The 16,334-nt window shown below is 35.7% G+C and overlaps 1 long non-coding RNA gene across 1 annotated transcript in view; it reads right to left on the bottom strand.

Moving 5' to 3' along the window:
• LOC146995681 (uncharacterized) overlaps positions 1–16,334 on the bottom strand; it is a 96,720-nt gene that overhangs the window by 20,937 nt on the left and 59,449 nt on the right. The gene's annotated exons all lie outside the window — the stretch shown is intronic.

The raw sequence follows: 16,334 nt of genomic DNA, 5'->3' as shown, positions 1-16,334 counted from the left end.
ACTTCTCAAATATTGACTCTTATATTATTATTATCATTAGTTATTAATCTTTGTTCTATCAATTAGTTCTTTGACCATCCATGTTTTCAGAAAACTACCTGTGTTCGTGTTTTGTACATAAAATATGTGGATCCAAGCTTATAGGTATTAAAATGAGATTTAGTAGTCTCTATATGTAATCTGTCTAGCTTACACTGCTCGACATGGAAAATGCAGCATCATAAATGATTGGGTAGAAAGTGATGGCAATTGACACACAGACATCCATATGTAAATAAGAGATGCTATTTATAGAAAGTTAAATTTATACAGAGTTAAAATGTATAACGTTGCGCGCCTCCAACTTGCACGCAACCAAGAGGTGACTGTGAAAACTTGTATAAAAGATAGAGCCTTGTGAAGGGTTTAAGTCCCTTTTTATTCAACGTAATAAATTACAATTGCGTGCTCTTGACGCTCACAGACTGTGCCAACTTGGCAGTCAAATAAAAATAATAACCTGAAAAGAAAGTAAAGACAAGATTCTAACTACGAGGCTCTCTAAAATAACTAACTCACCGCGTTTTACAATACCGCTGCTAATTCAGCAGACTTGAAGCTCACTGGAACGATTAACACTACTTCCCGCCAAGCACATAGGCCGAAACGCGGGGTACTTCAAATTCTCGCTAACTACCTCCGCGCTCGCTAAGTAAGAATATATCACACACCGAACTCGTTTCCTTCTATTTAAATCAGAATACTTCCGCTGATAATTTGAATGCTTCCGCGTTCTACTCAAATTTACATATTCTGGCATTGGCAGTTCCAGGGGAAAGTAAGGCTTGACAGGAAAGATAGTTTAAACTTAAAATAAATGTTAGTTAAAATAAATATAAACCCTACATTTGCCGCTGCCAGAATTTGGAAAACTTGGAAGCAGGTCCTACAAACGACCTGTTGTAAGTTTCTCTAATTCTGAACTAACTGGCGAGAACCTCGTTTACACAAAAAAAATCTTATTTAACAAATTCTGTTGCTCGTTTTAACTCTCTCTTCTTACAGCAAATTTTCCTGGACTTCATCAATCAATCTTGGTCTTTCCTTCCAGCATCTGGAAGGAATAAGTATCAGTATCTTTCTACATACATTATAATTTACACTTTCTTGACACAATAAATTTTTGTTTTTAAACGATTCGTTTTTGTTAGTTATTGCTTACTTCACATTCATTCAATTTTTCAAGCATTAATTTAACTTTACCCTGGCTCTCCACCATGTGTGGTGTCAAACGGGAATATTCGTGTTTTAGTCTTACAACACTTCCCCTAACCACCATGATTTGTTAGAATTCAACGACCAAATAGACACACCTTACTCGACATTCTACAACTCAATGAGCTACTTTAATATTCTTAAAAATTCAAATGTAGGTGGAGAACCCTACAAAACACATTCATTCTAACTTCCCCCTCATTCATCTTTAAACATGCAGGCTTTCGCTCTAAAGCATGACTTTACAGTTTAATACTTAAATTTTGACTTCATTGCTTTTAAGCATTCACTTTTAGCATCTACAATTTTATGCTTCTAGACTAAATTCTACTTTTACATAACATTCAAGTATTTACATACATTTACAAAATTTTAATACATATGCTTTTTACAATTTACCATAAAATGAATAAGAGAAAATAAACTTTTACTTTACTCATTCTTCGCCAAGCTGGCGGCACTGAAACTAAAATTCTTATTAGTACAAGAATACGAAGTTATTTTTATCTTCGGCCAAATTTTGGCTTTAACATAACAGAATTAGTCTTTCGACCAACAGAAAATGCCTGTTTTTAGCTTTTACACTTAAAGAAAATAATACTTTTGCCTTAGCTAAATAAAGTAAAACAAAACTAAGTCTCAACCGAGACATATTGACTTTCGTCAAAACATAGAACTTCGTACTTATGCATAACATTTCGGAACAAAAGAGAAAAAAAAATTTATAGAAGGTTTTAACTTATCTTTGAGTTTTCGATGCTTGAAACTCCGTCATCCGTTTTTGGCAAAATTGATCCCAAGTTAGAGGTTTCATGAATGTCAATCTTCTCCTTACTGATCTCCGAGTGTCGTCCACGTTGCTTTTTCTTTTGCGTCCTCTACATGCTGGCCTCTTGGCGGAGTAATCGTCTGGTTGTTGGCCTTTCCGTTTCTCCCTGGGACGGCTGGTCTTGACGTCCTCCGGTCTGGAGTCCTTCTTGAATTTCTTCTGTTCCTCGTATTTTTGTGCCTCCTGTTGGCGTTTCAGTTTCCGGAACGGCGGCCTTGCTGGCACCTGACTCTGTGGCCGTGTGCGCGTTCTCCTTGATGTGTAATTTCTCCTGCTATCCTTTGTAGGTGGTGTTTTTCTCTTTACCACGGTTTCTTTACCCGGTTCATCTGTATTTTTGTTTTTCTTAAACGCCGGAGTTTGAAAATCATTTTTCCTTTTTGATACCGACGTCCGGGTTGTAGAAGTGCTAGGTCTCTCTTCAGTTCTCTGTTTCTTGGGTGGTGGAATAGTTGTTGTAGTCTCTGATTCTTCTACTTCGTTTAGACTTGAGTCCTGCAAGAAACTTTTAAGGATTTCAAAATCATTTGGATTATAGTATTTTTTCACCTGGTCGGGACTTGCTTTACAGATTTCCCCTCTGTTGTTCTTAAGATATAAGACTACCCCTTTGATTTCCTGAATTACATAGGGGCCTTCAAACTTTGGAGCTAGCTTTGCCATAAAATTGTCTGGGGCACTTGATAAAGAAAATTTCCGCTTCAATACTTTATCCCCAACTTTAAAATCCGCTTCACGGCGTTTTCTATCATAATAAAGTTTCTGCCTATTTCTTGCCGTATCCGAGGTTTTAAGCGCCTGATCAATCAACTTTTGCACATCTTGTTGTTTAAACTCCTGCTCTCTTTGTTGCACAAAGAATAATTTATCTAAAGGCGTAATTAACTTTCTGCCTAAAAATAATTCTGCTGGAGTTTTTCCCGTAGTATCATGATGTGCCGTTCTTAAAGCATAAGCTAATTCATTTATGTAGCCATCCCAGCGCTTGTGATGTGTGCTAACGTAATTGCGAATTATTTTTACAATGTTTTTATTAACTCTTTCTGCTATGTTAGCCTGTGGTCTATACGGAACCATTTTGATATGGCGTATGCCAAGTCCATTGCATATGTTTTCAAATATTTGACTAATGAATTGTTTTCCGTTATCGCTAATGACTTTTATCGGTGCACCGTATTTTAAAATGTATCTGTGTAAGAATGCATCTGCGACTGTTTTGGCTGACGCGGTTTTAGAGGAACAATTTCTATCCATTTTGAAAAATGATCTACTATTACTAAAAGAAAACGATTTTTATTTAACTCGCTCTGGGGGAAGGGACCAAGAAGATCTATGCCTAAAATTTCATTCGGAAATGTAGCGCGAATGCTATTTAAGTTCCCGGCCGGGCTGTAATTAATATCATTTATTAACTGACATTGATTGCAGGACCTGACATACGCCGTTACTATTTTGTATAATTGCGCGAAATATACCGCCTCGCGTACCCTTTTTAAAGTCTTTCTGACCCCTAAATTGCCCGCTGTTTTCGCGTCGTGTAATTTCTTCAAAATGGTTAATCGAAGCGAGGCTGGGATGACTGGTTTGTACTCAAGATTTTCGTTTGTTGTTTTCGTATAAAATAATAAATTATCTATTATTTCATAGTTTTCTGCTCTATTTCTTATCGCATCGATGTCTGTGTGCTCAAAGCTTTCGGGGTCTTTCAAATATGCATAGATATTTCCAAATTCAGGATCAGCTTTCAGTTCAGTAGTAATCGTATCTCTAGAATCTAAAATTTTTGAAGTCAACACACCGCATTTAAGTTCATTTCCTTCATCGTCCAGTTTTATACGAGAAAGTGCGTCAGCTACATTGTTTTCCTTACCCGGTTTATATTTTATTGTGATATTATATTCTTGGAGTTTTAAAGCCCATCTTATTAACCTGGGCGTTAGCTTTTTCCCGTAGTAAAGACTACCAACAGCCGCATGATCCGAAAAGACAGTTACTGGCGATTTGCCGAAATAAACTCGAAATTTGTGTACAGCCATTAATACGGCTAATGTTTCTCTTTCTGTAGCTGTATAATTCCTTTGTGTCTGATTCAATGTTTTACTAAAAAATGCCAGCGGATGGTTATTTTGCATAAGAACCGCACCCACCGCATAGTCTGACGCATCTGCTGCAATTTCCAGGTTTTCGTCCCCCTCAGGGAATTTTAAAACAGGGGCATTGATAAAGCTTCTTTTAATCTTTCAAAAGCTGTGTTAGCTTCCGCTGTCCACGTAAATTTACTCTTTTTTCTTTTGATTACTAAGAGTGGTTCAACAATATTAGCGAACTCTTTTATGAAAGATCGATAGTAAGAACATAACCCAAGGAAGGATGAAAGTTTCTTGGCGGTGTTGGGCGGTGGGAAATTCTTAATAGCTTTTATTTTTGAATCTTGCGTTTCTATACCCTTTTGCGAAATTTTATAACCGAGGTATTTAAGTTCTTTAGTTGCGAACTTGCATTTTGAGCCGTTAATTGTAAGACCGGCCTCTTTTAATAATTTTAAAACTTGTTCGAGGTCATTAATGTGTTGTTCCAACGTACTACTCGTTATAATTATATCATCTAGATAAATTAAAGTTGATTTTCCTAGGACAGGCTTTAGAACAATGTCCATAGCTCTCTGGAATGTTGATGGGGCCCCACACAACCCAAAGGGCATGCGTAAAAATGCATAAGTGCCCGATTTTGTTATAAACGCGGTTTTATATATATCTTCGGGTCTCATAGCTATTTGATAGTAGCCAGACGTTAAGTCCAAAGTAGACATATATCTTGTCGATTTGATCTGTCTAATGATCTCGTCTATAACCGGCAAAGGGTAAACTGGAAATTTGGTAATACTATTTAGTTTTCTGTAATCAATAGCAAACCTCCAAGCCCTTTTATCCGAAGGAGGAAACTCGTTCTTTTTCCTACATAGTACGACTGGACTCGCGTACTCACTATTTATGGGCGTTATTATTTTATTCTTTAACATCTCCTGAATATGTTCTTCGATGATTAGGTCTTTTTGTTTATCATAACCATACGGTTTAGTCCTACAAGGTTTTTCGGCATTTAATTGAATCTTGTGAGTCACGATTTGGCAGTTTCCCGGTTTTTCTGAAAACAAATGAGAAAAATTACTCACCACTTGCTGTATTGCTTTACTTTCATGGTCATTCAGATGGCTAAGGTCCACTTCAGATGTCTCCACAGGTTCCACCACCCTCTGGTCCATCTCCAACACCACGGAACTATCTTGAAAATTTAATTTGGCCCTCGCGGCCCTTAGAAAGTCCATACCTAAAATAAGAGAGTGTTGCAGGTCTTTCACCACAAAAATTAATACTTTGAGATTTTCCTCTTTTACCTGTAAGTTTAATGATAATTTTCCGATGCAGTGACATGTTTTTCCTTGCGCCGCTATAATTTCCGTATTTTTGGTTTTAAATAGTCGTATCCTATAAAAATTCTTTTTGAAGAAATTTTCACTCATAAAATTTCCTTCTGCTCCTGTATCTATGAGGGCTTCTACTGGTACATCGCCAACCAGGACTTGTATAATTGGTAGCTGTGAGTTTTTTACGATGACCGTGTTTAAATGTCTATTTGAGGGTTTTTTTAAAACTTCCGGGGTCTGGACCCTCCCTTTCACAGGCCCCTCTACTCGTTTAAAGCTTTCCTTTCAATCTGTGTCTTCTGGGTACGCGGATGTTTATTTTCAAATTTTCTTTTTGGGCCTTGACCTTCGAGTTTCGATGCGTTAGCTTGATAGTTCTTTCCCCCATAAGAGCGATTTCCATTTCTGGTTTCCTCCTTCCTTCGGGTACTTTGAGAATATGTTTCCCCTCTCGCTTTTTCCGCTATTCTGCGATTTTGAAACTTCACCGCCAATTCGAAAAGTTCCTGCAATGTGCTTGGGTTTCTAATTTCAAAGTAGTCTTGGACAGCGGGTAACAATCTTGGTAATATTATTTCAATAATCTCCGCATCGGGTTTCTTTCCATACAGCATATCCGTTAGCTTGATTTTTCGTAGAATAAAGTCCGTCAATTCTGCTGTATCCCGTTGATAGAAACTATATAGCTCGGCTTCCAGCCGTGCGCGATCTTTCACTATGGGGAAGGCCTTTACTAACGATTTTTTGAAATTTTCAAATGTATACGTCGGGCTTCCAAATTCACCTAGTAGAAATTTTCCTATATTTTTCCACCATAGCGCGGCCTGTCCTCTTAGTGCTGATGTGGCGATGGCAACTTTTTGTCTTTCAGGCACAGGGTAGAGCTGAAAGTGGTTTTCTAGACCTTCTAAAAATACCGCCACCGAATGTTTTCCGTCGAAATGGACGTTTGGCTTGATTGATGCTCTCAAAGTCTGGACCAGGTATCCAAATCCTTCTAACTGAGTTGTCATTTCTTGGTGTTGTCCAGCGGCTTCCATCCAGTTTTCGGCCATTTCAGTTCGATAAGTGTTCGGGCGCCAATATAACGTTGCGCGCCTCCAACGTGCACGCAACCAAGAGGTGACTGTGAAAACTTGTATAAAAGATAGAGCCTTGTGAAGGGTTTAAGTCCCTTTTTATTCAACGTAATAAATTACAATTGTGTGCTCTTGACGCTCACAGACTGTGCCAACTTGGCAGTCAAATAAAAATAATAACCTGAAAAGAAAGTAAAGACAAGATTCTAACTACGAGGCTCTCTAAAATAACTAACTCACCGCGTTTTACAATACCGCTGCTAATTCAGCAGACTTGAAGCTCACTGGAACGATTAACACTACTTCCCGCCAAGCACATAGGCCGAAACGCGGGGTCCTTCAAATTCTCGCTAACTACCTCCGCGCTCGCTAAGTAAGAATATATCACACACCGAACTCGTTTCCTTCTATTTAAATCAGAATACTTCCGCTGATAATTTGAATGCTTGCGCGTTCTACTCAAATTTACATATTCTGGCATTGGCAGTTCCAGGGGAAAGTAAGGCTTGACAGGAAAGATAGTTTAAACTTAAAATAAATGTTAGTTAAAATAAATATAAACCCTACAAATGTACTAAGAATCAGTAAAATATATGACCACCTTTTGCGGCGATGCAAGCTGCGACCCTACAAGATACAAGTTCATTTAGTGTGAGGTTTTAGTGTTTAGTGTCCTCAGGGATGGAAGTCCATTTGCTCTAAACCCTCCTCCAAAGCTCCTCCTTCCATAACGTTTGGGGCAGAGCATACAAATGACAACCAGTTATGTCCCATATATGCTAGATTGGAGAAAGACCAGACGACATCACAGGCTAAGGAATTAATGAGGCACGCTGAAAGGCTTATCAGTTAACGAATGCTGTGTGAGCTGAAGCGTTATCCTGCTGGAAACTACCATTTTGCAGCCGCTGAAGGTAAGGATTACAACCGGCTGCAGCACCTCTTCAGTGTATCATCGGGCCGTCAATGTGCCTCTGATGCGTAACAGGGAAGACCTGTTATCATGATTAATGGTACCGCAAACCACTATGCCACGATGATGAGCGGCATGGCATTCAACAATAGTAGACGTAACTCCATCTCCACGACGCCTCCAGACTTTTAACTACTGACTATCATCGGACAAAAAAGGTGACTCGTCCATGAATACCACATTGTGCCATTCAGATGTCTCACTGGCTCGTGACAACACCATCGCAGTCTTTCGCGCCGATAATTTAAGTTAATTTCAGTTTTCACAAAGGATGTTTGCATGCAAGTCGCTTTCAGCCAAACGTCGGAAACTGTTCTCCTGGATACTAGATCATCTAAAGCTTCTTGCATATTCCGCAAAATATCCATGGTAATCGACTGTGGGGCCGCCACCGCTTCTCTTCGTATGCGTGGATTTGTGCGTTCTGTAATATATCTAGATGGACCTGTGTCTTTTGTGACTATTTACATTGCCTTCGTCGATTGATCTAAACCAAATTATATTTCTATTCTGTTCCACAGTGGATACATCTATATGCGTTTCAGCAGCGATGCGACGGCAAGACCAAACAGTCTTACGTAAGCCTACAGTGTGACCCCTATTAAAATTATCTGTTTTCTTGAACTGCCTTACGGTGTCATCGTCTAGCATCTCTTCATTCACTCGTGTTTTCTGTAACGTTGAGCTTCTCGAAATTCTGTACTTAAGCAGCAGAGTGTAGCGACCGTTGACCCGTCTTTGATGTTTATATAAAGGCCAACATCAACTCTGTTTCCAGCACCTCTAATAATCCTTCTAATAATTTATAATATATTACCTAGGTGAGGTATTCTCGCATATAAAACCTCAATAGTGATTTCCACCGTTTAATTCCCTTTTATCTCGCACTGTAATTATGTGACCAACTTGCAGTTTACATTATCAGCATGACTAGTTCCGCTACGTATTTCCCGAAATTTGCATATTTATACAACCCAAACTTCATGATGATGCATTTTCTATGTCTGTCAGTATACCTTGCCTTCTCTTTCACATTATTATATTATTAGTAAGCTTAGTTTGTAGTACTAATGCATTAAAATGATAAAAATATGTGTTAAAAGATTCTTATATGAAATTTTAAATACTTCCTATGAATTTACAAATTTTCCATATATATATATATATGTACATAATTTTATAATATATTACTTTTATACGATTTAAAACAGTATTAATATATGCATATTTGTTTTCAGTTTTATTCACCAGCACTCGTACTACTATAGCTGAATCTTTTTTTGCATTACAACACTTGATATTAAATTAAAGATAAATCGTAAAACAGTTAACTATTGCAATATTTTTTGCAAATGATTTAATATCTGCCTCAACTGAAAATGATACATGGCTTTGCTACTGTAGAAACATTCAAGGTACATATCATGGCTTCTGCTACTGTAGAAATATTCCAGCTACGTATACTGATTTATGTTTGTTTCTTAAAATGCATGGATGATAATGTTACATTAACTAAAAAAAATTAAGTTTTAATATTCTTCATAAGTCAAGTTGGTTAACCTTCTTATATTTAACTTACCTTGCCAATAATTAAATGATTCCTTCCTAGTTTATTTTTCGTGTAGTTTATTAATCTATTATTTCAATACAACTAGGTTTAATTCCTTGCGAATGCACACTACATTTTTCAAGATATCTCATTCCCTAACTGCTTAGTGTCTCTGCAATATCATTAAACTAAAGAATAGTGGAATGAATTTTTCACAAATTTAGACTGATTACGATGCAGGTTACTTTATTTAATTTATATTTAGATGGAGAAAAAGATACGAAGTGCAAAATATTCCTTTCTTGTGCTCTTGTAGTCTAGCGATCACATTATGAGTCCGTTAATCTGAAACTTAAGTTCCATTCTTGACGAAGGTCTAGACTAAAACTTCCCTTTTTAAAGCTCCTGGTACTTCTAAACTTTATTTTGGAATTCTTCAGAAGGAAATTTTTATTGAATTGTATTTCTTTAAATTAGTGATTATAGTTATCAGTGGTTTAATTACAATGATTATAATAATTACAATTATTACAATGATTACAGTAAAAATTCTTACAATTACTAAAATTATCATTCTGCCAATAAATTTTCCTTGCAGTCAAGTAAATCTTTCTTTTCAATAGCAATATAGATTTCTAGTTAATTTGAGTGTCATTGGCAACTATAACTTGAGCGACTATTCGCTGTTATTCTTACAACTACAGAAACACAGTCAAAAGAAGGATTTAAATACTCTTTTATTCAAATCAAAGAATAATAACAGTCGGCCCCCTTTCGGGCGTATAGGAAAGCCTCCACCTGGACTTTAACGTAAGAGAGAAAATAAGAAGCTAACTTAATTCTAACTAACTAAAACTTAGCCGAAGGCGTACAGAAATAAATTACCGAGTTGGCCCTTATTTAAGCCTCACTACAGAATACAAACAGGCACGTAAGACTACTGTAGAACGTAGTAAGATAGGCTTAAAGCAACTATGTGGCCGAAAAGGCAGAACTCGCTCTCCTCAGAACTTTTGAACTCTACTACGGAAGGGACTGAAACTTTCCATTAAATACTGGTTCTACATCATTTGTTAAAACGCGATACTGAAAACTCATACTGGCAGGGATTTATAAGTGGGAAACTAGAAAATACAGGTGTTTTAAAATTAAAAATAAGTATTACGAAATTAAAATAATCCTCTACAACATTTAAGATCAAATTGATTTTACAATGAATCATTTTATATGTATGCACTTTAAGCAATAAATTTTGTTCAGTATAAATAACTCAGTGCTCCTGGAAAACACATTAATTTAGAAACAATATAAAATATTAAACTTTGTACTTTTGTGGATAAGAATGGAAAGATTTTTGCACAAAAATTTCAATCAGAATCAACAGAATATAAAAAACAAAACTAAGACACATTATATGCACTCGCAACTATCCATTTATCATTACACTATGCAAAAGTTTATTCTTTTCCCTGTACGGCGTCATAGGACTCAGTGACTATGAGAAAAATAATGGAAGTTCAACTATGATTTCCATGGCAAAGCATGCGTAGGATTGATGTATAAAGCAAGAACGCGAGACTGCAGGCTTGTATATTTGAAAAAATATGAGAAACGACATGGATCCGAGAAACAGGTGGGAAGAAAATTTATAGCAACGGAAAATGAAATCATTGAATTGATTAATAGAATCCATAACAAATATGAAAGTAATAATATGTCACCGCTATTTTTCTTTGTTTTCCTGTGTACATGTGTATTATCTGTATACATAGAATATATATATATATTTTTATTTCATTCTTTATAGGTTATTCTGTGAATATATTTATATTTTATTCTTTAGAAGTTATGTTGTGAATTTGCTCTTTGGTGGAAATTCTGTATCCATTATTTTTAATTAGTTTGGTTCGCATCATTTTCCAGCGATGAATTCCCATTTACTTCTAAAATTTAATTTACACGTTCAGAAATGCAAGAATGTCCAAAAGGAAAAAAAATAAACCAAAGAACCTTAGTATGGGATATTACCTCCCGAACTGCTAAAGTTGCGTTGCACCGTTTATCGATAATCAGCACCAGAATATTTAACAGTTCTTGCAGTAAGAATTCCCATTCTTCAAGAACCATCTGTTTTAGTTGTATGGTGTTCATCGGAGGGTAAGATTGTACTGCAAAGTATGTTCAATAAGATTTTAATCCAGGAAGAATGCTGGGCAATCAAGTCTGTGGATATCACCATTTTCCTGGAGGTCTTCAGCAGCATAAATCCTGTGTGGCCGTGCATTATTATCCGCAAAAACCAAAGTGGGTACCAGTACAAACCTCGGAAATTTGGCTTCACTTACCAGAGATAGTAACTATCTCTGGTAAGTGAAGCTCTATCAAAATGCAGAGATCCGTCCGCCTGTTCATCATATGCCTTCCCATACAAGCATGCGAGGACCACACCATCGGTCTCTTTCCGTGATATTAATCGATAAAGCGTTTCCATACCCCTCTCCACATCAACAGGGGCTGAGAATCGTTAGTCAGGCTGCAACGACTCTGGGTGATTCCATTGATGAGTGTTCAAATTTTGTGTTCTCTTCATCACTGTAAATAGTGCTGCCGATAGGCTGCTGTCAATGACATGCAGTATTCGAGATGTCGGGCGAACACGCCACTTTTATGAAGCGTGTGGTCGCGGTAAGCTGAGACACCTGTCGTCCGATTGCTAAGCGCAACTACTGAGCAGTCTTACACGCTGTCTGGTCTTGATAACCTTTCACCTGCAGGGCGATATACCGGTCATCAGTCACTGTTGTTTTACTTAGTCGACCATCGTCAACCTTTCTTGCAACTACACATATCGTGTGGAAGCCTTTTCGAGTTCATGAAACAGCATTTTTGGGAAAACGCTTGGGCGACAGACTTCAAACTACGTCCCTCCTTCTGCTTGCCAGTTATTCTACCGCATTTAAATGTGTTCTGGTGTTTTCTTGTAGCCATACTACATCTACAGTCTCGCTTTTACTTGCAGAAAAATGCCCAGAGATTCGCCTTCCATTCTTCTTTTTAAGCTCTCTAGCACTGCGTGTGCTGACTCCTCTGGTTTTGCATGCCTTAATCTCTTACGTAATAATGCAGTTATTTATATATGCATTGTTTTTCTAGTTAGTTGTATACTTATTACATTGATCGCAAAAACCCCTTTTTCAACAATTTCATGGCTGTGTGTTTAAAAGTGATTTTATTGCTTAAATTCTGCACATTAGTATATAAATAACTTTTTTTGTATTATGATAATGAAGTGTGATGTGACTTTTGACCAATATTACATTTCTTTCAAATATAAATGGTTATACTGGCACTAATAATTACTAATAAGGCTTCTCCCAAATCGACAGTAAAGAATGGGCTGTAAAGAAAGGGCTTAAAGTTCTTCATGTGTCACTTAAAGTTCTTCATGTGCTCCACATTTTCGTACATTCTGGTATTAAAGGATGCATGTGAGGTGAATTAAAAGGAAGACAGGACATTGTTTAGCATAAATTTAACTCTGAGTTAAACGTAATCTTATCTTGGTCACTTTAAGCGTGGATAAACGTTGCTGAAAAGAGCTTTAAGGGTTTTGTTGTGATGTTGATATTTGTAATAAAAACTTACTTACAAGCACACGGTTTCTTCTCAGTAATTCTTTGGCTGTCTTGGACGTTTTCACAGGATAGTTTAGAAAATGAGATACCGTACGTAAACCGTGAAACATAAGTTAACATTTACCGATTTTTCGATAGCAATAAAAAATTTAAAAAATGAAGGTCCCTTTACTGCTACTAGTTTTTAGATTCGAAGACATTAGAAGTTTCCCAAATCGACCATGACGGGGCAGACGAGAATCTGAACAAGGCCGTGCTAACCGAACGAAACATGAAATTGAATTTTCTTCAATGCAAGTTACAGAACTCTCGGGATAAAAATTTGTATGCATGTAAAGAAATAAGGTTTTGAGATGCACAAATGAGTTATACGACGAGCGAGTTCTAACTTAATCTGAGATTGTAACAATTCCACTCTTTACGTAATGTATTATTCGTGCATTTTCTTAGAAATCGTTTTAGTAAATTTTGCTTAATCCATCTATCAAATAAAAAGAGAATAATTTTCTGATATAAATAATAGAAAATTTACAGCAATGTAATGTAATCAAAAATTATTAAATTCTGCTGCATTTTAGAAATGCCTGACAATGAGTTGATGAGAACATAATCAAAAATTATGATAAAGAAATAAGTATGACTTCTAGATAGTCTTAGATACAACTGACAGTGAACTTGTGAGATATATTTTCAACGAAAGTGAGGTTTGTAGAATAAATTGTTTTAAAAAGAAATTAATTTACTAATTTTTGTTACACATGCATATAACGCATAGACCTTTCATGAAATATTTTGTATCCTAAAAAATGAAGCACAGAAAGCTAATTTATAGCTTTGAAACTACAGTTGAAACTGAAATTATATGTATGTTCAATCAGGATACATGTATGAAATTTAAAAAAAAAAAACCTGAAACATGTTTGTGTTCATACACACACAGACATATACTTGTGTATACACATATACCCAACACACATACATGCATATTCTGAATTTGTGAAATGCAGTTGCAGCAAATCTAAATGTTGGATAACCTTCCTAGGTTGCCAGACAAAACCTCGTTTCCTTCTTAGTTTAGAATCTAACAATGCGAATTACTGCAGTATATTTAAAAAATAAAGGAAAGAAAATTTTGATCAAAGGCCGAAATTCTTCTATTCAAGGCTATGCTGCAGTAATTTATCCATATAGGTTTGGTTAGTGTACAAAGATTTAATATAGGAACATTAAAATTTCTTCAATGAAATCCAACTGTTTGCCTGCAACTTTTGAATCTAAGAACTTCATAATTTTAATTTTCAAGCAAATAATTAGTTAAGAAATTATTTTAGTGTCACGCATTGCTTTCCTCAAATTTTCCATTTTATCATATCTTTTGGTTTGATGTCTTTTGTATAATTAAATTATTTTCTTTGGACAACATTCTGTTTAAAGAAATTATTTTCAAATCTATGAGAACACTTGCTTCCATATTGCTTATGGCCAAACTAATACTATGTGACAAAAGGAGAGTTGTCTCATACTCCATTGACGTAAATCCAATTTGCGTCACTTTGGCGCCATTTTGAATGATAAAACGTGTCTGTAAATCACCTCTCATCAAAATCACATTAAGCATCTAGATATATTATAAAACCTCCTAGAGTAAGTTAAGAATGATTGATGTCAAATATGTGATCATTCTATTTTGCCAGCAACTCCATTTTATTGCATTTCGATTGAGCAGTATTCCAAAGGAACTATCTAAACGGAATTCGAATATTCTTCACGCCATATCTGCTGGCAGCTGCAGTTTAATATTTCACCACCTTTACGGAACTCGATTTCTAAAGCGACACATAGTGTTTTCGATCAACTACAAATGAAAACTTCTCAAGTTGTAACTCTTTTTTTTTTACGTCCAATATATGTCAGAACTTATACGAATGCTCAACTGAGAAGGTACCCAAAACAGAAAAGAAGCTGTCATTTAATGCAGCGAAGGTTGAATAATTTATTTTTCCAAGATGGTTGTCTTGTGCTTAAAAATGTTCTGTGTAAGTAAACGTTATTGAGCAACGTGATGTCTAAATCGTATATAAAATGAAAATACGTTTGGGCAATTTCAATGCATACTAGGGTATTAGACCAGATACTAATTCGGATTTACAATTATATACATAAAATATCTTATTTATTCTGTTTGTATAAAACGCATACTTTAAGATCATCACGAAAAGAAAGCAGTAAACTGTAAGAAAGAGAATTTTTAATTCATCTTCCAAATTTGCCTGTTTATATAGCTACAATTCTACCTATTTCTTGATTAAGAGTAATAAAGCTGTGGCTCCACTATTTCTATTAGTTAATTATAAATTGTAGTTAAAATAATTAACATTATTATTCGCTAAACGACTTTATTTTCACTTTTGCCATTATGTATATCTGCGCGTTAGGAACGCTGTAAAAGTATCATAGTAGAGGGTCTTATTTTGATATGACGCCCTTCAGGTATTTTTATTATAAGCGTGATACCCTTTTAGGATAGAAAGGGAAATTGAAACAAATTAAAAAATTGAAATTGAAAATCAAATTGAAAAAGGATATTTAAGAACTATTGCAAATGAAAACATTTTATCTTAAATGTACTGTATATTCGGAGAGTGTTTACAGCCTTTTTGAATAATTTCGACAAAGAATTAAAACAAAAGTAAATGTTTTGGAATAAAAATATCTGGCACCAGCTTATTAATTAAAATGAGAAATATCGTCAGAAGCTTTTAAATTTATTCTTCTTTCAAAATGTCGCATGTAAATAAGCTGTGGGTTGAAGAATATGTTTTTGAACTTTCCGGAACTAACTATTCCTATTTTATAATTCAAGAAACGTTGTAGAGATCATGGTATAAAACTTTGTAAGTGGAGAATAAGCAATATTATTAGTCGGAAAGAGAAAATCCGCCATTGATCACTTTTACATAAGAAGAAGACTCCAAACGAATGTCCGAAAGAGGTACGTACTGTATCTAAAGTTAAATCATTGGTAAGAAGAAATCAGATGATGAAGAACAAAGCAACGAGTTATACTTCGAAAAGCAACGCTGTGTTCTTCGAAACATTAAAGCCTGATACAGGTATTATATATATAGCGTTTCAACATGTTCCTGCGAATCCCCTAATGTTTCACCTAAGAACTATTGTGACTTGCGTCTATTGGTCTTTTGAAAAGAGATCTTTCTAAGCGCAAATTCACCACGAGTGATGGACTTCGGAAAGTAGAGGAAGAAGAATGGGAATCAATACACCTGTAAGTTTTATGAATACTCTTCTGTCATGGGAATGATGATGCATAAATATAGCTCAGAAATAAAGGCTATCGGTTCAAACATTTAAAAAAGTATTCTTTACATTTCAAACATTAATTGAACTGCCCTAACATTTAAACGTTGATTAAAGGTACAATTTAATGCAAGATGTTCAGTATGGGAAGCGCTGAATTCGATCGATTTCTGACAGTCGTTTTCACAAGTTACACCATGTATAGTTGAGAGAATGGACAGAGGAGCTTAGTTGGAGAACGGACAGACGAGCTCTTATGTAATGGCAGATTTC

This window comes from Stegodyphus dumicola, chromosome 8 (assembly GCF_044657685.1).
Source record: "Stegodyphus dumicola isolate Sdum_Otavi_A_Nest chromosome 8, ASM4465768v1".
NCBI classification, from domain to species: domain Eukaryota; kingdom Metazoa; phylum Arthropoda; class Arachnida; order Araneae; family Eresidae; genus Stegodyphus; species Stegodyphus dumicola.
This window is presented reverse-complemented; position numbering and strand designations above follow the sequence as displayed.